This window comes from Ambystoma mexicanum, chromosome 5q (genome assembly GCF_040938575.1).
Source record: "Ambystoma mexicanum isolate Mex_15411 chromosome 5q, UKY_AmexF1_1, whole genome shotgun sequence".
Lineage (NCBI taxonomy): Eukaryota > Metazoa > Chordata > Amphibia > Caudata > Ambystomatidae > Ambystoma > Ambystoma mexicanum.
Window position 1 is genome coordinate 88,185,169 of NC_090933.1, and position 20,610 is coordinate 88,205,778.

General features: G+C 44.1%; 1 protein-coding gene and 1 long non-coding RNA gene across 3 annotated transcripts in view; one reads left to right on the forward strand and one right to left on the reverse strand.

Moving 5' to 3' along the window:
- LOC138497235 (uncharacterized) overlaps positions 1 to 15,712 on the reverse strand; it is a 270,252-nt gene extending 254,540 nt beyond the window's left edge. The window contains exon 1 of the long non-coding RNA XR_011278547.1: positions 15,641 to 15,712. This is a non-coding gene — a long non-coding RNA (uncharacterized lncRNA). The remainder of the gene's footprint in view (positions 1 to 15,640) is intronic.
- The window catches only part of SCGN (secretagogin, EF-hand calcium binding protein), a 447,132-nt gene that overhangs the window by 178,013 nt on the left and 248,509 nt on the right, over positions 1 to 20,610 (forward strand). The window lies entirely within an intron of this gene.

Genomic DNA, 20,610 nt, shown 5'->3' on the forward strand with positions numbered 1-20,610 from the left:
ACACAGAGTTGTGACTGTTCCTCCCCTGCGGTCTTGACAACATAATTAAAGTTTTCAACCCACTCAACCCATCTGGGCCCTTTGTCGCTCTGTGGGACCAGTGTGAATGGGAGTGACTTCCTCGGTAATGCGGCTTTGGATGTTGAAGCCATTACTGGGGGATGTATCCCTTGGCACGTGGGTGAGCTTGGGCCACTCATGATGTGTGAGCTGGTGGCTGTGGGCTCTCTCTCTCCCCTGGTCAAGTGACGTACCTTTGTTTGGGTTTGTCTTCCTTCGCAAGGTCTGGGGTCCTCAGGTCCTCGGATGAGTCCCTTTTGTTCTCCCCTGGTGTCTTGTGGTGTTGTTTCTCCCGCTCTTACTGGACAGGCGTTAGGCAGTGGGAACAGCCGTCCCATGTTGCGTCCGATAGGCTGCTGCTGCTGTTGTTGTTCTGGCGGGATCGGTGCTTTGGAAAAGGACGGCGGACTGCCGTGGAAACCCAGTGCAGGTCGGGTAATTAAATGCAGAGGGGGGAGCCGGCGGGATTGCCTCTCAGGAAGCTGACGTTGGACTGCCGTGAAAACTGTGCAGGCCGGCGGGATCGCCTCTGCTGTAGGACGGCGGATGCCGGGCGGGACTGTGCGTGGTAGGAGAAAACTTTGTCAGCAGTTGTTACAGTGATAATTAGAATAAGGACGCAACACCCTTTGAGGAAAGCTCCTTCATTTTATTCCCTCTTTCTTCCGCGTACAAACAGTAACTGCCTTTCCTGGCTTTGCCGCTTCCCGCCTTGTGTCCTCGGCTCTGCTTAAAGGCACAGTAGCCTGTAACAACGGGCGGCATAGTAAAGGCACATCTGCCGTCTACTTGACCTTGTGATGTTGATAAACATCTCACGCACATTTTGCATTTTATTTATGTATTGCATATGTATGTCGTTTGGTTAATATGGTAAAGGTCGGTAGCCTGTGGATGGTTGAATGAGCAGTAATGGTGGGTGGGTCAAACCTCTATATTCCTTCCCCATGTACCTGTGCAGTAGGAACACCATCATGATTCCCAACCTCTAGTTCCAGGCAGGGGATTTCGTATCTGCAGTCCTAATTCAACATTAAGCAGGGTCATGGCGTGTGGGATTGTGGGTAGTTGAAGTGAGTATTCCTCATGGGCTAGGCGTGGGGTCAGGAACCGATAGGCTTTCCCCAACACCTACCAGCGCTGTATGAGCATGCTTGTGATTCTGCAAGTGGATTTGGGCCACTTAGCTAGCCATCCCCACCTTCTGCACGCAGGAGTGCTGTGATGTAGGTCTTTGCATCGCACCTTTCCCATCCCATCACTGCTCTTTCCTGGTAGTTTGTGGTGATGTATGAGGGTCTGTGTGATTGCTTGTTCATGATGTTAGGCATGGGAAGCGGGAACAGATCTGATACCTCTAGCTCCGAGCTCCCCCGTGCTATCGTTGTTTGGGACCCAGCTTCTGTGCACAGTTGACAGCACTGGGCCTTATAATGCATTGTCTATGCTTACAGATTCCGTGCTCTCCTGTGTATCCGAGAAGCGGCAAGGCCGCAGGGAGCATGCGCGTGTGCTATTAAAGTGGTCACTCAATTCTCATTTTTAAGAGGCATGATTTACAAAGCGTTTTCAGTGGGTTTACGCCATTGTGAAATGCTTTTGGAAATCAGGCAAATCAGGTCCTCTGCCTGTGAAGCAGCGTTTGGTAAAATGGCGCGGAAGATCAAAAGGGGCCCTGACTAGAAGGACACGCTATCTATCTATTAAATAGCTGCATTTATTGACCGTATGTTTCTAATGTTCACACCAAAGCAACGGATGTGCAATTCCACTGGCTGCAAGCCCAGGCTACTTGTTCATCAGTATTTTAATGCTCCCTTTGAACGCCCACCAGGCCTAGCCATCCTCATCCTATTTGAAACCTCTTTCAGTTCTGTAAAAGTAACTCACTGTGCTAGTGTGCCTGCTGCAGAGATCTCAGTTTAACCAGCAGGTTTGCCTCTTCCTTTCATAGTTCCAAGGTTGTTGCATGTGTTCCATGTAAGGTGCCAAATAACAGCCCCTGCTATTTAAGTGTCACAATGCTGTTTGTGACATGTGCCGCATACATGGTATTTTGCATTACTTTAGCTATGGTTGTATGGTTTTCTGTACCTTAAATCTGAGCACTTTTTTCTATTTCTAGTAGTAGAACTTGTTTCTAATAATCACCTGATAATGTGTGCAGTGTGAAATGCTGAAATCGTGGTTTACATGTCTGGTTCGTTGGCTCCTACCTGGGATTGGGTGCGTGCACATGATGTGCAATCACCCAGGCACTTTGTCTTTAGTGTCCCCTTTCCAAAAGTCCCATGAACTCATGCCTTTTTTAGTTTTTCATACTAAGTGGCACGAAAGGGCCAGCTTTAAGCTGAAACTATTACATGGAAGTGCAGCTAGAGGGGGGATATCACACCCGAGGAGGGACAGAACGCTTGTGGGTGGTCTTTGGTTATTTACTCACCCATTGACTGTCCATGCCCATGCCAATTCCTATGGCTATTCCCAATCACTACCTGCCCCCCAAAACCCATCCTACTGGGATCTGGTTGTGCCAGCTTTACCAAGCCGTAACATCAAACTGTGTGCTGCATGCTGCCTTCAAGTGTTATTTTTGGTTCTATGTGATTTTGCCGAAGTATTTTTCAACATGGGACTTTTCATCGCCACGTTTTCATCGACCAAAATTTTTTAAATTTTTTTTTTAAAAAAAATTATTTCTGGGGGGGTTCCCCTCCCATACCCCACCTTAATTAAATAATCATTCCCCAACCACAACAAAACACCCACCAAAAAATATTTTTTTAAAAACGAGTTTTGGTCGATGAAAATGTTGGCAATGAAATGTCCCACGTTGAAAAATACTTCGACGAAATGCGTGTATGCCTTATTTTTAAGCTGTCTGCTGAGAGTTAATAACTCAATTGCAGCTGAAAATGCGCTACTTGCGTAATACACATGTCCTAACCAAGTGTGCCTTCAGCCGCTTGATTTATCTCCATTTCATGCACTGCAGTCTTTTTTAAAACACATATAGACAAAGCCAAGGCTTTTTGCTCATGTTCAGGTATTGTTAGCAGTGGTGTCCAGTTAAAGTACCGAATACAAAAGGATCGAATGCCAAAGGGTCGACTCAATTTGACATAAAACAAAATGGTCGATTTTTTTTTTTTAAATATATATTTTTTTTGTTTCCGTTTTGGAAAATAAAAGACTTTTTTACCACAAAACATGGGGTTAAAAATGTTTTAAAAATAAAAAATTCGACCCTTTGGTTTTCGGTCCTTTTGATTCGACCCTTTGGTCATTCGATCCTATGCATTCGAAACTTTGACCTATAACCGTTAGCAGTTATATGTGATTTTACAGGTGGACATTACAGAGTGGTACATTTCATCGTGGTCAAAACACAACCCCATCCCGACCCATTTTACCCCCTTAACCCACTACCTTTTATACATTTATTTAATCTTTTTGGTGTTTTTCGGTGTTATAGTCCTCTCTGTTATGTACCACTCTGTAATGTTTGCGATACATTGACTGGGTACCTTAATAGCTAGGCATTTGCTATCATATGTCCAGGGACTCTCACAATGTTCTACCTGTTAGCAACTTAAAGCCAGCCAGTAGCATGATGGCAGTGCATGGCAAATGTCTTACCCATGCCAACGCAAGGGCCAAAAACGATTGACTTTGCCAATGCTCGAGTCTGTTGTTCTTAGGCTCCTTTATGTTCACACGCACCCATAAGAAGAGAAACCATTGACACTATCTGCTGATTGGTGCGTTTTTTAAAGTTTCTTCTTTTAAAACAAACAGCAAATGATGCAGAACAAGTTACCATGAATACACTAAAGGTTATTAAAAAAAGGACCTCATTTGTCCAAGTTCCTTTTCATGTTTGCCTAAACAACGCACTCGTGTAGACTTTGCAAACATCATTAGCGTTCACCATCCGAGTGTATGGCTATGATAATCTCTAGCGTTTCCATTCCATCATTAGAAACTACACTTCCCACATCCTACATTACTACACAACCAATGAAGCGGCACATAAACAAAACCTTGCTTTAACTTTTTTTAAACGTTGTCTATTCTCTGTTACTGAAATACTTTTTTTCTTTTTTTTTATTAAACAGTGTTTTTAGTATATAAATACCGTACGCATAAATGAAACAAAGAACACTGCAAATCCAGAATTAGACAAAGGGAATGACCACAGAGAAATACAGACCGATGTGTAGTAAACAAACAGGTTTGGACAGTGCTAATGCGTGTTCCTTTACCGTTCTAGAGTCCATACCCCATTGTGCAAAAACGATTCTGTTTTGTAGTCAAACAGAAAGAACATTGCTCAATTACCTCTCTCTTAGTCCACCTTATAGGCTAGTCAGATAGAAACTAGATCAATTGGGGTAAGTTATCTATTTCATTTACCCACAGTGCATATGTGTTGACAAAAAGATTTGTCGTGCCAGAGAAATACAGGTGTTAAAAACACATTTTAATCAGCAATTAAATTCAATACATAGTGTGGTATATGCTTTCCACAAGACATTACCACCTTTCAAATATATAAAAACGTTGTACGTTTAAGAAAGACAATTTAGAAAAAACAAATCCAGAGTAATGGCACGATGGTGCCAATTGTGGCTGAGGTTAGTAAGTGACAAACACAATTATGCATAGACATAAGATGTTATTACCAATATCTATTTTAGCAGAGGAGCAAACTATCAGTGTTCAAACAGAAATTACACAAATGTTTTGTGTAAAAAGACAACGTTGTTTAAAGTGTCTTGGGGATGTCTACATATGTTTCGGTGTTCCGCTGTTATTGTTTAAAGCCCTCTTCAGGACAGTGCGTTGTTTTAGAAAATTGACAGTACGTTCAATGCTCCCGTCTCCGTTTGGTTGGAATCGAAAAGGAGACTCTAAAGAGAGAAAAGAAATTGGAGTCTTTTTTAATGAATTGTCCCGGATTGTGCAAAATTTAAAAAACAGAGTGATTTTGACACACTATCTTAGGCAAAATGTATATGTGATCGGGCTGTTTGCATGCCCTATGTGAGCAGTTTCACTGACCTTTTGATCTTGAATTGGTTGGACTAAAGTATTTAATGGTTTTTTTAAGGCCGTAACGTCCTGTTTCGTGATTTATGAATTTGGACAATTTATCCACTTAGTAACTTCGAATCTGTTTCTCAATAATTCGGGTAACAGACGTGTTTTTGCATTTTTCAATTTCAGGCTCTGGACCTATTGTGACATAGACAGAGGGGAGAAGGAAGAAGACACATAGTTGTCCGATATATTTTTGAAAACTTTTTGTTTAGTTTTTTCAGAACTGGTTTCTCTTGCAGAGATATGTTGGTTAACATACCTCCTTACCGAGGCTTCTTCACAGCTTTTTTATGCTGTTTTTTGTTTTGGGAAGGAGATTCAAAGGGCCCACATACATCGACTTCAACTTTATGAACTCATCTGCCTGAAAAAAACAAAACAGACGGGCGGGCTTGTAATTATATCTAGTTTCTATCTGACTAGCCTATAAGGTGGACTAAGAGAGAGGTAATTGAGCAATGTTCTTTCTGTTTACACTATATGAATAGTCCCTTTTTTTGCTCAATCCCCCTTAAACAAAAAACCCTGGGACTTACCTATTTTTTTCCTGTTTTGTAGTCAAAACATAAAACCTCACTTCACAATATATAATAAAAAAATAGATAAAAATAAAAATTATTAAAAGATAATCAACCACAAATAGACAGTACCTCGCAATTAAGTGCATGTTCGTCAAGATGTTCCTTAACTCTTCCTTAGTCTGTCTCACTGTGACATTCCCTAATGCTTTCTTAATAAATGGCGTCCCCCGTACCAAACTCTACCACCATAAAACCATTACATAAACCAAAAAATGAAGAAAAAAGTTTTCTCATACATAAAAAGAGTACATTTCAAATTTATCTTGTACATGTCAGAAATACTTCTCATTTAAGGTGCATTATGCATCAGTCCAGCAAGTAATTTATCACCCTGAACTATCACACTTTCAAGAGCTACACATAATTTCTTTAGGAGCCTTACTAATGCAAGTCAAAGAGATGTGTTAGTACTAATCATTAGTCTCATCCACAAGTCCTTAGCTACGACTGACGATGTGGAGTATACAAAAGGTGCCAATGTCTCCGGACACTTTAACACAACTTGGTATAGCGTTGCCTGACTATCTGACTTACAAAGGCAACACTTACGAACTCTGAAATACCAGTCTCTGTGCCTCTGAGACGGAAACTTACGTAGATACAATCTCCTTTGTCTTATCGAAACATAAAAGATTCCTCTGTTTCTGTATAGTTCGTCCTACCGTTTCATCTTGTTTTTAATGGTCAATTCAGAATCAGTGTCCACAATCTCCAGCAAACTCATAAAATGTACACATTGCTTGTTAAAATTATTCAAAAAAGGACAAAGATAACAAAACCTTGTTTTAAGTTTTTTTTAATGTTGTTTATTCTCCGTTACTGAAATACTTTCTCTTAAGTGTAATGTACACACACACGGTTAATATGTATTCCCCAGGTTCCTAACACAAATGGAGTGAATCCAGATGTGTCTCTTTGGAAAAAAGCAAATTTCAGCAACGGTCCTACTAATACAATGGTTCAGTGGAGTCTGAAATTGTTTGGCGTATGAGGAGCACCATTTTTACGGAGGTGAATAAAACTCAGGAAAAAGAAAGGTAGTGAGACCAGAGAGAGACCCAAGATTAGCTGCTCTGAGAGTTAGATAAAGTGTAAGAACGAGACAGAGTAAGTGTTGCAGGTCAAGGCTGTTAGGGGAGAAGGAGGATGAGAGAGTGAGAAACATGGACATGAGATACAAGCGAGGAAGAGGGAGGGACAGAGTTTACTACATACTGTTGATAACTACATAATGTCAAGCCAACTATAAATGTAGAGTGTTGCTGCATAGATTGCGGGACCCTCATTGTTGGCCCTGTCATGCGATGCTAAGCAGACTCCTAATAAAAGTTTTGGGCCCTGCCACTTTTTTTGGTGCACATTAAGCACTCAGCATTACCTATTTACCACCCATAGGAGTGTTCTGGTGTGATGTATGGATGGTTTAAATAAGTATTCCTGGCAGGGTAGGTGGTACCTATAGGTGTTCCCAATCTCCTACATGTTTGCGTTTGTTGATGTGATGTATGAGGAACTGTGTGATTCCCGATCTCCTCTGTCAGCAGAGATTAAGAGACATGTAGGCCGCCTTCCTCTCCTGGCAGTGGTATGGTTTAGGTCTGTGGTAGTCTTAGCAGGGGGTCAGGTGTCTATAGGGCCTTCTCGTTGCTTTTCATCTGTGTTTATTGAGGGGGTGTGGGTGATTCTTTGTAAATCCAGATCCATGCTGTTGGGCAAGGGGAGGTCGTCCCTCTAGGCCTTCCTCATCTCTTGCATGTAGGAGGAGTCATGGTGTAGGTTGCATGCGGTGGGTAGTCATGACGATAGGCCTTGTAGAGTCCCAGATCAATTAGAGATGATCATAATTGGTCAAACGTAATTTAATTATGGTAATGGTGTATTTGCTGTGACCCATGGTGTCGGCAAAGAGATCTGTTTGGCACTCAGTTTATACTTATTCAGTATAGAACCATAATTAGGTATGGCAGGGTTGCGGTTTGTGTATGTGCTTAATTGTTACCTTCTTATCAGACTTCACTGATCAAATAGTTGCATGTGCCAGAAAGAGAATGCTGGTCATTTGTACCTGGGAACAGAAAACATCCGCCAAAACATGTTGACATGTGTTTGGCTTTTGGAGCTCATGAGAGGGGTAGAACTCAACCCAGACAGGAGCAAGGCACCCAGTTCAAATGCGTTGATCACATGTTTAGATAGTGACTTACAGAAGAAATCCATTGTTTAAAGGCTACATTTCCAATTCCGTCCTAGTCTTGTTTACATTTACCCGCTCTTCACCTGATGATAGTTCTGCTCTTTGCTGATGTAGACCCTGCTTCGTGCTCCTGTTCTTTATAAGTTAGAGGGAAGGATAAATCCCTGACACGGGGCTGCATATATACGCAAACATGCCTGCAACCACATTTATGGCCAATGTCTATGTTTACTGAATTCTCTATTGATTTTGGCATAACTTCTTTGGAGTGTCATTTCTATAAAGGGGCCTTTCTTGGCTTAAACTATTGATCTGGTACCCACCTATCCATTGTGTCCTGGGGAAGGGGGTGGACACCTGAGTGGCTTTTACCAATAGGAATCACTGCCAGATACTCCCCATTTTGGGAAGGTCACAGGCTGCAGCTACTGAAATGTAACCAGCCATCACTTCTTGAGTGGTGCTGTCATGAAGCCTGCTGGGTCTAGAGACCCAAGCTGCACCTCACGGATGGTGGCTATTGCACCTGAAACATTTCTAGGCTTTCTTGTGGTATCATGTAGAAGGGATGTGGTCTAGCAGTGGACTGCCCCTTTTGGTGTGGGACCAAACCTGATTTGCATATGATCTTTCTCCTTCTGTAATGGCTGAAAAACGATGGTCTGGATGGCTGCCTATGGCAATGTCCATGGTTATGATTGTTCTAAACCTGCCAACCGTCACTCTTCAGTTTTGCATAAACATCCCCAGCAAGACAGGTGTGCCCAGACGTGGATCCTGAGCCTGCTGGGCCTAGAAACCAAAACTACAACTCATTGATCATGGGAAATCGACCAGAAACATGTCTGGGGTTGCTTGTGGGTACGTGCATCGGGGATATAACTAAGCAGTTTAGGCTGCACTACCCCTGATTTGCACATGGCCTTTGCCCTTCTGTAATGATTTTGCAGGATGAAAAACAATAGTCTGGAGAGTTGCACAGAGTAACGCCCAGAGTTATGATTGAGTCAAAACCTTCCAGCTATCACTCTTCCGTTTTCGTAGAGGCTGTCAAGAAGTAATCACCTCTGTAACTTCCATTTTCATTACTACAACTGCCATGAGAGGGAGCAGCCCGTGGGATGGAGCACTGCTGAGAGCCAGAGAAGTAAACTTCAGCTATTGGTCGATAGAGACAACTCGGCCCACCGCTTCAGTGTCAAGTATTGCCTCATTTGTCAGTCTCTGTCTTGTTTCTTGAAGCCTAGATAGCAGAAAATATCAGCTTAGCTAATAGTTTTATCTTTTGTGGTTGATCATTGTATTTTGCTTTTATGGGCACAAATTTGTGTACGCCCCATAAAAAGTGGTCCCATCTTAAAAACATGCAAGGTGAAAGGCGAGTTATGAGGTGGCCACTGCTATGTAAGCTATTAGCCTCTGCTAGCTGATTAAATACTTCTGACATTTTACATTGGCAACTGAGGGAGGAAGCCTGAAGTTACACACCCTGCTAGAGGTCCACAAAGTGCTTTTGATCTCAGCAACAACTTGCCTGGTATCATCAATTATTTTAAATCACACCGTCAAACCACAATTGCCCAGGGCTGTAAACAATGCCTAACAGACTGTGTGATGCATAACACTCCTTTTACTATGGGGCCAAAATGTAGGGCATTACCACTTTGAAATGTAGTCCATAGATGCGTGATGTAGGAGACCATGTGTAGGAGGGCATGTACTGCTTCATAACTATCATTTGCAGCAAGGTGCAAATATTTTTCTGTACCAACGTCCATTACCAGTTTACCAGCCACCCATGCAGAGAGAATCAGTGTTCATCTAAACTTGCTAAAGAAAGAGAGAGGCAAAGAAGGATATTATGAGAGGGGAAATTAGAGAATATAAATGAAGCAATAGAGAGGGGGTTGAGTGAGTGACTGTGACCGAGAGTGACTTAGAAACTGAGTAGGATGGTGACTCGGACTAGGATGAGCAGCTAGGACCTGGAACTAGCACAAGGGCTGGTAGGAGGGACTAGGATGAGGAACTGAAACGAGGATGGGGAGAGCGACTAGGACAAGAAAGAGGGCGAGGGACTCGGGTGACTGGTGAATTTGATGGCCTACAATGAGCACAAGGGACTAGGAATAGGAAAATGGACTAGGAAGAAGAGGGGCTATGAAGAGGGACTAGAATGAGGGACGAGGACAAGGGAAGAAGACGAGCACAACAGACTAAGATGAAGAAGAATGACTAGTATGATTAAGAAGAGCGAGGATGAAGGTTGGGGAAGTGGGACTGGAGTGAGGGACTAGGATGAGGGACTAACATGAGTAAGAAGAAGAAGCATGAGGATGAGGGAGAAGAAATTACAACAAGAGAGAAGGAAGAGGAAGAGAAAGAGAAAGAAATCCAATGAAGATGGAGATGCACTAGGACAAGGACGAGGGATGAGTCTGAGGAAGAGTGTCTAGGATGAGCAAGAGAAAGAGGGACCCGCAGAAGGAAGAGGGATTAAGATGAGGTAGAAGTAGAGGGGGGTAGAAGAGGAAAGAGGAAATGGTGATAGGAAGAATACGTAGGATGATAAGAAGGAACTAGGACCGAGGCAGAGGGTCAAGCTCAAGAAATAGCGATGAGGAAAATAAAGTGGCCCTAGGTCAAAGCAGAGGGGCGATAAATAGGAAGAGCGGGTAGGAGTAGGAAGACGGACTAAGACGAGGAAGAAGGAAGAGCGACTAGGACATCATTTTGGTGGCACTCCTACCAGGTATATGTAGGATTTCCTAGTCAATGTTTTGATGGGTTGGTTGAAGGCCTGGCTGCTCTGCTGCTGGGGTTTCCCTACAGCAGCTTGCATTGCTCTCTGCTCTCGCGTGTAACCTCACAAAGAGCTTCTCCTTCACTGTAAACTGAATTATCCCTTAATGCGTGGGTGCATTTAAAGTGGATTCAATGTTTGTGAAAGGTGTCCCACGCAGGCTCTACAAATGAAAGGCCTCCACGGTGGCAACATCCTCAAACTGTACCCAGGTGTTCATCAAACCTGCTACAGTAGCGATGGGGTACATCCTTTCCGCTCTACCAACTACCGAAATGAGGGGTAACTCTGTGTCACTTGGTATAGAATGTTTGTGAGATAAAGAAAAAGACAGGCATGCTCCCGGAAACAAAAGACCAGAGAGTCACAGAGTGAAAGAGCGTCATGGGTTAGGTGACTTCTAGGCCCTCTGAGTGCACAGGGTAATCTGGCAGGTAGGCTGAGGCAGGGGACACTGCAGGGGAGAGAGTTGGGCTGCTACATTTTAAAGAAATTGATCTCAGACATTGATAGGCAAACAGGGACATTCAGGGGGCAAATATAAAATGTGATTGCTTTATTTAGCATGATAACCAAAATAATTCAGGGCATGGACGACATTGTATTACTCTAATAGTTTAGTGCCACGCTGCCTTTGAGATGCGTCCGAAACACAAGGGAATGGGTAGATGGCGCCCCCGGGAGAGAGGGGTGAACACCAGGAGGACCGTGCCCTACCAAATCCAAGCAATGCCTAGTGCCCGTTCAGGTCACTCTGCACCTGTAAAAGCCACAATCCGCCACTGTTTATGACACAGCCACCCTGCTTGCCAGAGGTGCTCTGATGCTAAGGCATCCTCTGGGGCTTAAGGGGAGGACTAAGGAAACAGATGAATTGCCTGTGACGATGGCTGTCTCACAGTGACGAGTCAGGTGACAAGCGTGCCGCCCAGGATTTGTCACCATCCCACAATGTGATGTCCATGCCATGCTAAGTTGTCCATGCGCCCGTCTGCTTGCTTGGATAGAGTGTGTTATGACCGCGTAGGTTAGAGTAAAGGTTCCCTGCCTGGCTGTTTCTACATCATACAAAGGAACACAAAGCAAACAGAAACAAACCTTGACAAGGCAAACAGTTTTGGCTTATGTGTAGGGCATGGATAGGCATTTTCTAAGCACTTCCATGATGGTACTACCTGGACATAAAATGGTAACATCTTGCAAATGGTGGGAGTACCTGGGCATATGACGTCAGTGCCTGGCAAATGCCTATCTAATACCTGTGCACAAGCCAAAACGTTGTCTTTGCCAATGCTTATTTTTAACAGGACTGAGGACACACGTAATTTTCATAAATCAAGTGGCTGAAGACATACTTGGTTAGGTTAAGACATTTTTACTAAAACAGGAGCTCCTTTACACCTGCAGTTGGGCAAATTATTCTTAAAAGACTGCATAGAAATAAATAACACTGATATCCTTATACAGCACACATGTTGCTGTGGGACAGAGCTAGCTCATGGAGATCCCAGGGGAAATGCTTTGGGAGTGGCGGGTAGTGGCTGGGCATGGACATAGGGACATGGCATGGCCATGTGCAGACAATGGGTTAATAATAACCAAACAACACCTTCAAGCTGTGTATCCCTCCACACATCACATCTCCCGCCTAGCTGTACCTCAATGCAATAGATTTGGCTTATAGGTAGCAGTAGAGCACAACTTAACAGCCCAAAGTAAAAATAACGACCTTTAACGTTCTTGCCGCCAGCCAATGTCTATGATCAGCTGGGGAATACAAGCTGCCTGACCTTCTAAATCAAACAACCTACTGTGGATATGTGGCCCGTAAACAATAGTATTACTGAGAACCTGATATTGAACCTGATATTCCTTCTACATTTGTAGCAGTGTTTCGGTACTTTTCGTTATCACTATTATTGTGTATGAAACGTTGGGTTGCATTCTGTAGTGTCAAGAAACAGACCTCTGTCTAATGTAACAGTAACCTTTATAATTGCTATTATTGCATATGAATCATTATATTTCATTCTATCATGTCGAGAAACAGACCACAGCCTACACATGTGTCAAGCAATGTGCTCTTCATCAGGGCTTCAAATCAGAGTGCTGCTAGTAGCATACACTCTGTGTACATCAAATCATTATATCAGTATTTATAAATGATGTTCTTTGTGCACAAATATATCCTTGTGGGCCTTTCTTTGGTACCCTCACCCACTCACAATGTGTAGAAATTATATTATGTTTATTTTTGTTTATAAATGATCATTAATTTATGAAATTTTTGTTCTCTCTTATCTTTCTCAATCTTAGGTATGTGGGCTCTTGGGCTTGATTGTACTGGCTACTCACGCCAAATCAAACAGCCCTTCTATCATGGCTGTGATTGGCCATAGTAATTGGCATGGCCATTGGCAGAGAATGGGTGGCTAAAAAGCCAAACAGCACCTGCAAGCTGTGTGTCCCTCCTCACATCCCATCTCCCGCCTCGCTGCACTCCCGTGCAATAGTTTCGGCTCAGAGGTCGTGGTAAAGCACAACTGAACTGCCCAAAGTTAAAAACAACCTTTAACTTTCTTGCTGCCAGCCAATGTCTGCAATCAGTTGGGGACTGGAAGCTGCTTGACTTCCTGCACATCTGCAAAGTGTATAGAAATGCAGCACTGCAAGAATTGATGAGAATGAGATGCATTGTATGGCCAAAAAACACCAACGTGAGTGTTTAAGTGTACACGCCTTCATTTCCTGTCAACCCTAAAACCAACAAAATAGAAGGAGCCACATAAACTACAACTAAGAAACATGGGGGTTCCAGGATTAATGCTAACTTTCATGCATGTTACCATGCATGTGCTGCCAAGGGCCCAGATCATGCAACCCTTGGAAACGTGCCCTTCTGACTTCCACATGACAGGTTTCAGGACAATAGAAAACATAGATTTGATCCTTTTTGAAGTAATTCAATGCTTCTATATATATCCTTATTCCTAACAGATAATCACAAATAACCACTTACTCAAAGGAGGCTTTTACAGCAGAAATATTAACCCAGCACACAAAAGAGCGCAGCTAGCCCCCATGATAAGAATTCATCCTAGCTTCACACATAACTGTTTATCTCCCCGCTCTCGCATACTCTCCGACTACCTCTCAACACCCATCCAGCACCACATAAACTACACTGATGACACATCACACAACACCTCTGCCATCTGAATGCAGCTATCCCCACGATAAAACTTCAGCATAGCTGCACACATAGGGCCTAATTCACAGAAGCGTTTTCTGATGGCCCATTGGAAAACGTTCTGTGATTCAGGGCCAAAATGCCTCTCCTGCTCTCACATGCCCCTGAGCTATCTCTCAGCACCCGTCCACGTGCCAGCTTGACATGGGTGGCTAGCAGAGACTTGGCTTCGTATTGGCCAAAAGGCACACACGCATTCTAAACCTCACTGATGACTTTCCCAATCTTGCACTTCTGTCACCGAGGGCGGTCAACCTATAGAGAGTTGGGGCCCATACCTTGCTACTCTTTCATTCTGCTTTTCTGAGATTGGATATTACCCGGCAACATTTGCCCAAACCAGTTGATTCTTGAGCTGTGCCCGACTGCGATGCGTTACTCTCCCTTATAATAAAATCATCTCACATTTCACCTACATGCAGTACTAATAGGCAACGTTTTAAACAAACTTGTGTGGACTTCATAAAGAGTTCATATAGGTAGCTATTTCAACAATGTTGTGTTGTGTGCTAATGGATCATTTATCTCGTTGCCTTTGCTGTATTGTGGTTTAACAATCTGTAGGTGCCCCCTTTTCCTGACACCCTTTCTTACTGCCAGTCTATCCAAACATCACAACTCACTTTATACCTTGCAAAGGGGCTCCGTTGAAGCAGAGCACACTGTTTCCTCGTGGAGCCTGCACTTTCTATGTTGTGGTTAGATATAGCACATGCTTCACAGCACAGTCCATGGTAGGTAAGTGGTGCAAGCTTTATGCACACCCGAGGAAAGCACAGGAGGCTTTGCAACTAATAAATCAACCCCTTCGTTCCTAAAAGTTGGTTTAGTATTTTTATCTCACTGCTAATGTTATTTTAATTTTATTTTCTGTAATTCCAATATTACTTAATGTCTTTCTCCTTCGACAACATCAGCATTTTTGCGTTCTATAAAGCGTCATTAATCCATAATTGGGTTTACAAAACAAAATACTTTTTAGAAGGCTTCAATGGTAGATTAGAGCAGGCCTTGCCCTGAGTTCAGAGTGTGTATATGTATTGCTCTCTGTTTATTGATATATCAGGCCCGACCTACCCCTCTATTGGCCTGCACTTGATTATAGTCTGCTTGTGTTTAGCCCATGATTCTTATCATCTGGGACACGACTACGAATTCAGTGTCCGAATTATGTTAGCACAAGGAACAGATGCAAGGACACACATACTACTTACGCATCAAGACATTTGTATTACACCAGGAGCTGGCATAGCTGTTTTTTTTTTAGCTGCAATAAAGGCTTTACCTTTCAGGAACTCTGTTCAGAAAGCACAGAGCTAAACTCAAAAAGTTCACAGAGGGTCTATTTTGGGCAGAGGGTGGGAATGTTCATAAGCACTAGTATGGCCCTGGGCGATCAATGTGTGGGCAAATAACTCCACAAAACCCTCTAAGTAAAAGTAAATGTCCTTCATTTCATCTCATCTCTCCAATATATTCTATTAGCACATTGGCCGGGGATCACAGGCTGATACCCACAATCTCAGCCCACGTTCCAGGCAGCCTGTTGGCTGCTTCCCCTGCCCTGCATCTTCGACACACCCACCATTCACTGCCTTACGCTCCAATGTCAGGTCCCTTCCCACCCCCCACCCCCCACCCACCCTTACCTGATTAGTTCGGCAGCAGCACTCACTCCACCGCCGCTGCTGCCGCTCCGTGTCCCTGCTTGCTGCCATGCAAATGGCAGAGGGGCTCTGCATGGAGCCCCGCCTTCCAGCTCCACGGCGGCCATATTAAGTAAGTATTTTGTTTTAATAAATGGGACGCCACGAGGTGTCCTGTTTATTCAAACAAAACACATTGCTGTTAGCACCCCAGGTTTCCAAATTTAAAACCCCGAAGGCGCTAGTAGCGATAACACACGACCCTTGGGGCCAGATCAGGTGGTAATGGCGCCGGAGCCCATCATTAAATGCCGAGCGCCATTACCACCCTATACGCGGGTGTTATTGCTACCCCAGCTCCCCTAATAGTCAATGGCACAGGTACAAGAGAGGTGCAATATCTGAGCGACGTGTGGGGTCATTTCTACTTTTTACGTAGCGCATGCAGCAAATATCGCATGCAATCCCAACTCCTTATTGGGTGGTATTTTAGAATCAAGTGGGCTTTGTAGTACATGCTTTTACAATTGCTACCATGCTTATGGCGAGGCTTGCAGTGGTGCGTTTGTGTGTCTAACGTTATAGTGCATGGTGGATCTCTTGCAGTTACTCCAGGCATTCTTCGATCTTCCCTTTGGTACCAATCTTTTCCCATTACTTTTGTGGTAATGTGCACCCCCAGTCTGCCTGCTTGTCCTCCATATGCTTCGTGTGCAGACTAGGAATGTGGGCTTGCACCAATCCACTCGTGTTCTTGGTAACCTGCTGTGCCACGCCCCCACCCCTCTTGGTAACCTGCTGTGCCAGGCCCCCCACCCCTTATTTACTTGCTCAGGTCTCTTGTCACCCACTACTCACCAACGTGATGGCCGCCAGCATGGTATGATATTTATAACATGCTTAAAACCCAGCGGTTTCTAAGCGAGGACCCGGGGATCGAACCTGCATTGCTCTGTGTAGTCTTGCTTCCAAGGCGAGCACCTTGCCCCCTGAGCTATCCTCCCGAGCCATGGCTGGTGGCCGCCAGCAGATTAGAAACGGGAATGACTTGTGTGCCGCCTACGCCCGTGTGTCCCATCATCATGTTGTGTGTCATTGGTCCACGTTTTCCTTAATGGTTTTGCACTACACGGCAAAGAAATGAGAACTCCATGGGTTCTTGCCCAGCTCCTTTGCCTGCCTCTCGTGCCTGTCGCATGATGTTGGAGATTGCACGAAGAGGTCTCATTTACAAAAGCGATAGAAGCCTAAATAGTTGTTGTGCCAATATCCCGTACTGTAACTTGAATCTAAATGCAGTTGCCATTTGGGCAATCGCCAATGTTGGGGTAGGTGGCTAGGTCGAATGTAATTGGTTTATTACTGACTGTCATTGGCTTGGCTAATCGCCTGGAAACAGAAAAGCATTTTCTGCTTTTTATAGTAAAATCCACTTTGGTGTCATAAGCTTGGCCGAATTGAGCGTGCCATTTCCGTACCCGTAGAAGGTGCGTGCCAGGTTGAGGGCAGTTCAGCCACCCTCAGCAGTTTAAGCAGCTTCATTCTGTGCCACTGCGGATGAAACACAGCCCTTGGCCTCTCAGCTGGAGATTCCAGCATGGGTGCCAGCTTTCTGCATGCTGCAGAGCTGCTTTGAAAGGAAAAGAATAGGGAGAGCTTTGCATAGTAGAGCGGTGCTAAAGGGGAAAGACAATTAGGCCTTGCATTTCTCTCGTGTGTGACAAAGCCAGAGAGTAAGGGTCGTGTTGGGGTCAAGGTCTACAAATTTAAGTGGGGGGACTCCTCATCAAACTCGACGGGAGGCGATGTCACCGGAAATTAACATATCAGGGTGAAAAATGAACATTTCATTAAATCGGCTTTGCATAACCACCCAAATTGCACAGGACGAACGGCATTTGCCTTTCATAAAATCAACACACACACAGAATCAAGCAATCATATTTTCTTCTAATGGTGTTTTGAAAATGTTAACAGGTGTGCATGTTTTAAACCCCAAGAACCACTGCACATGTTTTCCCTGGGACTTGCAGTAGCGAAATGGAACATTTCTCCTGTAGTTGTTTGATGTTTTTTATCAGGTTACATAGTGCAGCGGTGAAGTATCCAGCCTGCAAGTCTGACGACTGCGGCTTGATCCCTGAGGTCGGCTTTAATTCATGAATTCAAAAGGACATTCCATTTTTCTCGTTTTAGTTGGGGAGACTGAGTCCACCCTCTGAAACAAGTGGGTGGACCCCGTACACCTGCATGTACCATTGACCTGAGCCCTGTAGTTTAGTGTATGAAGCATATACATTTCATGAGTTCCGGGCAAGTAGAATGACTGCCACATTTCAGGAGCAATTCTGGGTAATGTTTTGTGGGCAAACCCAGAATCTTGAAAGGCAAGTTTAAATTGCTGGGTGGATAACTCAGGGGCAACGCATTTGTCTTAGAAGCAAGAGAACGCAGAGCAGCACAGGTACAAATACCGGACCTGCACTTAGAGACTGGTCTCCATTGTTAGGTGTGTAATAAAAGATCAATTAATTCATTCAGTTGTTATCGGGCTGCCTACAGTGAGATTCTAAAACACTTTGTCTTGGAAAGGCAAAATAGTGAAGATTTTTCCAGGAGGAGGAACTGTCGCAAGAAAACAAGCCAACTCTAGAGTACACACGCCCTGTTCTCTGTAAGTCTTAACATAACTCACTGCACACTCTCAATAAACTGTCCTGTCAGAAATCATAAAAAAGTTATGCAATAGCTGCCACATACGTGCGCTCATGCAAATTATAAGAGTAAGAGCCTGTGACGCTCCCTGTGCCTACAGATCAAAGATTCACCTAACTGATGAGCTATGGCGACCCATCAATAATGGGCAGTGGGGTTGTGCCTCTCCATCCATAATGGAGAGGCCGCGAAGAGCACCAATGGCTCATGTCGGCTGGCCTTAGCTGTAAGGCCGGCTGTAAGGAGCGTTCTCGTCCACAGCAGCGGTCTTAGTCACAGGGACAATAGGCTCCTAAGTGTGGCCGATTCAGAGAGCGCCCAGGGGCCCGGTGGAGTTGGTCAAGCATGGACCATAACATGCTTTGGGAGCTCAAATAATCAGAGCCCTGGCATGCACAGAATGGCGAAGATTCCAACGCACCCCTATGGCAAACATATATTTTGATTCAAATCCATTCATAGTGTTAAAAGATAACATCATGAAAATGTATAATATTCAGATACCATAGGAGCCAATGTTTACATCATCATGCTTATTGTTTAGCACAATAGAGTTCTTTACAAACCTATCAACAACAACTCAATGTGGACACATTTTGAGCACAACGATGAAGTTGTCAAATCTACTATGACACTGATATATAATCTTGTTGTCCACACGTTGTGTTTCGGTCTACTTTGATATTAGAGTCTCCGGCTAGTGGGCGACTTTCAGCAGGATGATTTTTGTGTATATATATATATTTGTATTATCTAATTGTTAAATTCATGGATATGGTACTTGAGGTTAAGAAATGTTTGATTACTAGAATAGACGCTTACAGGTTACGAGAGGTACATCATCGAGTATTGACCATGTAGAGGGGTCACCCAAGGGGCTACCTCCTAAACCCACGTGTAGTTGGGTGTCACAAGTGGGTGGGGGGCAGCTGCTCTGAGTCCCTCCCTGAGGGTCCCTTTTGTAGTCCTCTTGATGCCAGGATAGGCAGATGGCACAGGACCCAAGGGGCGACCACGCCAGGGACTGGGATATTAGGAAGGCCTGCATATATGTGGTGAAAATTTCCATGATGGTTTATTTTACCTATTTGAAAAAATACATGTACCCTATGGGTCTTCAAAAAACCCACTCTGGTGTCAAGTGATTGTTGATTAGAAAGTTATACCATCTAGGAACTCAGGTGGTAACCCATCTCGTGTTGAACAGTATATCTGTTATATCACAGGTTGCCTGTCGCGCTCTTCCTTTGCAGCTGGAGTGGGGGAGGAGGCATAGCGTGGTCGCACTCCGGCCAAGTGGCGAGGGTCTAGCTAGTGGGCCAGGGCCCAGATTACACTGAAGGTACATTTGTGTAGTTTGAGATGTATATTTATTAGTTGCGTGGTTTGTGTACTGGATATTGATAGTCAAAAAAGGCTGTTCCTGCTTTCTCATTCTCTGTATACTTCTCCCTGTCTTTCCCTCCCTTTTTATTTATCTCTCTCTCTCTCTCTCTGTCCATGTGTCCCTTTCGTTTTCTCTCTCCTTCCCTTCCTCCCCACTTCTCGTCCGAATTCGGAGCACTGGCTTGAAGTCATGTTCCACTTCGCCTTTACCTTAGCAAAAGGTCTCCCTTGTAATAATGCCCCTAGAAGACAGCCTCAATCCCTTCTTAGCCCTTTCATGTGTTTCAAACCAAAAATATGTCTAAATCCTTGCAGATGGCGTCCAGGCAAGTCCATAACAAAGGCGTTGCTCTGCCTATGAACGTTTCATTTGAGGACCAGGTCTGAGGGATTCGGCCTCAGGTGGGTCTAGGACTCCGTCCAGTTTGATTTGGTTGCATCGTGTTGTAGATGGTGGTACAGCAGCTGTCACAGTAGCTGTATTTCACATACGGGTGTCAGTAGTGAAATATTGACTGTACGTTTGTCACAACATGGTAAACGATGACAAGCAATTTACTGCACAGCGAGAGCTGCATAAACCTCCCCAATCACTCCTCCAAAGACCGTGCTGACATCAGCTTACAGAGCAAGGCAATACAATTCATGGACCCTCCCTCAGGACCCATTTCTTATACCGCAGTATTTAACTCTGCCTATTACTCTGAAAGGGAGCAGGGGATATAGATTGGCTCCACAGCTTCTATGTTCCACTCTGAGCAAAGATCTGCACCAGTATAGCTCGGTGTAGCTTGGTATCTGATTAGCTTCCCCATAGCTTTACTGTGGTCACACAGACTATTCTGAGCTCAAGTGGATGCAAAAAAGAAAGC